This window comes from Hipposideros armiger, unplaced genomic scaffold, assembly GCF_001890085.2.
Source record: "Hipposideros armiger isolate ML-2016 unplaced genomic scaffold, ASM189008v1 scaffold_1137, whole genome shotgun sequence".
Lineage (NCBI taxonomy): Eukaryota > Metazoa > Chordata > Mammalia > Chiroptera > Hipposideridae > Hipposideros > Hipposideros armiger.
In genome coordinates, this window is record NW_017732487.1 from 223,593 (window position 1) to 226,168 (window position 2,576).

A 2,576-nucleotide genomic window follows, 5' to 3' on the forward strand; every position below is an offset into this window, starting at 1 on the left:
TTACATTCCATGGAGTCTCTTCATCTGTTTCCTCAAATGCTGGCAGATTTTCTGTAAGTAAGAGAGAAAGCACACATGTAAACCAGGACTGGTGGGAAGGGCTTCCTCACCCTGCAGTGATAAGAACGATACTTTCTGTGCAGCATGGAAATTTGGCTACGTCCCTACTGAACATAGAAATTACCCAAAGCAGAATTCTGTAGGCTAGACAGCTTTTGTCCTATCAGTGTCGCTCCTCAAGGCTCCTTACTTATTATAAATATTAGGGCAATCTCTGTGGAAGCTGTTAGGCCACAGACAGAAACACAGATTTGCCCTGGGTAACCTAGATAAAGCAGTGCAAGAGCAATCCTCTATTTGAATGGACACAAATCTGTAAAATGGCAAAAAAATAATAATAATAAAAAAATGAATTTCCACATCTTTAGAGAAAAAGCATTTTTGAAGAAGGTGGGGAAAGCAAGACCATTAGTGGGACATGAGGAGACAGAGGGGTTTTTCTTTTCAATCATCATGAAATTAAATAATCTTAGTAACTACTGATTAAGTTGTGGTGGTTTAAGTGAAGAGTGTGGCAATGGCTTCTCGGGAGAATAACAAAATAAAAGGCTTTGGTGTTTAATGTTGTCAATTCCTTGAATTATTCAGGATTTTGTCCTTATAAATAGCAATTATTTGCCTTTTTCAGAGCTGAAAAATTATTTTTCATATGTAAATATACTGTGCCGTCATTGGGGGGGGGGAAATCCTAATATCAGAACAGATTTTTATACAAGGAATAATTTGAAAGTGGTGGATTAGTTTCCACCTTTTGAAACACAGTGGTTTCTATAATCTTCAAACATTATTTAAGATAATGGAAGCCATCATCCTGGTTCTCAAATGTTAGCACTTCCATTAGAATTTGCAGCTACCTCTTATTTTTTATATTAAAATACAAGGCTTAAAAGGTATTATCTTACTAAAGGGGGGCAATTGTAGAGATGATTTGATTGAATAAAGGAAAAAGCTGTACAGGCCTTTTAAGATCAAGGATGTATTGATGGAAAGCTATCATTAGAGACAATTAATGTTCTCCAAGGGAAGAAATTGATTATGGACAAAGATGGACCCTAAGGAGCAGATATGTCTTAATGCTCTAAGGTCTTAAGGATTATGCATTTCATTCACAGCATCTGTATTTAACCCTTTGTAGTGACTAGAATAGTACTAGCTTATTCTTGCAGAATGATATGAATTATTCTAAAAAAAAGTTTGTGCCTTGCAAAGGATGTTCATAGTAATTGACATTTGATGCTTTAAATAATATTAATAATTAAATTTGTAGTATCGTTTCTTTATATTGCTTTTTAGAGTAGAGCTAGACATAAATATGTAGAAGAAATAAAATTACATACTAATGGCCAGTCTTCAACCTTATGGAAATGTGCTAATGCCCAATAATTACATTAAGATGTGTTTTCTCTTAAGGATCCTCTGTACTTCAGCTTCATTTATGTTTCCAAATAACACATCCCTTTAACTTGCTTGTCCTTCCTATAGATCTTGTACAAAGCATTCATCCTGTTGTTAGCCAGTCCCTAGCAGCCGTGGATCACAATTGGGTACTTAATAAGGTGGCAACCCCACTGGGAACATTTCACATAATTATTCTTAGCAGAAAGAAGATTGTTATGGCTTTTTTTTTTTTTCCTTTTTGAGTTTGGCAGAATTCCAAGTGGTTTAGTTTGGGCTCCTAAAATCCAGTTATATATCATTGGTGAGCTCCACTTCATGTATAGTCTGCTTTTTTTTTTGTAGAATATACTGCAGACCAGCAGAGTCCATTTAATTGTGCAGTTGGCCTCTTCGAATCTGGGACCAGCCCCAGAACAAGTAGGTGATGCAAACTGTTTTTTAGCCACAAGTTTCAGATGGTGTCAATCTGAGAATTGGGAGGGCTTTCAGGAATCAATCTCGCTCAAGACTTCGTTGCACTTTCGGTAGTGTGTTATGATTATTGCTAAGTAAATAGGAGAAACTCACACTTTAAAGTAGTCAATAGCTTATCCAAAGAGCTCAATGATTTTAAATATCAGTTAAGGAAAGGGAGATTAGTTAGACACTGGGCCCCAACTTTGGTGTTATAGAGGTTAGAAATAACTTATTTAGCTATTTATAATTAATATTATATTATAATTGATATATAATATATAAATATATAATATATATTGTAAGTATATAATATATAATTATATAATATGTAATATTACAATTAATAACTTAGCTCAAGTCATTTAAATAATTTGTACTTTAAATTCTCACAATTTAAAGGTACATCTTGATGTTCTTGGACCTTAAAGATTATACATTTCATTCATCATAATTTGGTTTCTTTTTCAAAAATTTTAAACAATTTGGAAATAATTGTTTTAAACAACAGTGGATGAATATGAATTATACATTATGGTGCTACTGGATATGAGTTTAAGTCTCCCAGCTGCTATTGACAACTTATTTCTGTGAGCACTCAACACTTACATCAATTCAAGTAAATGTATTCTGGTGCCTATGTCAGTGGCTGTGAGTGGCTTTTT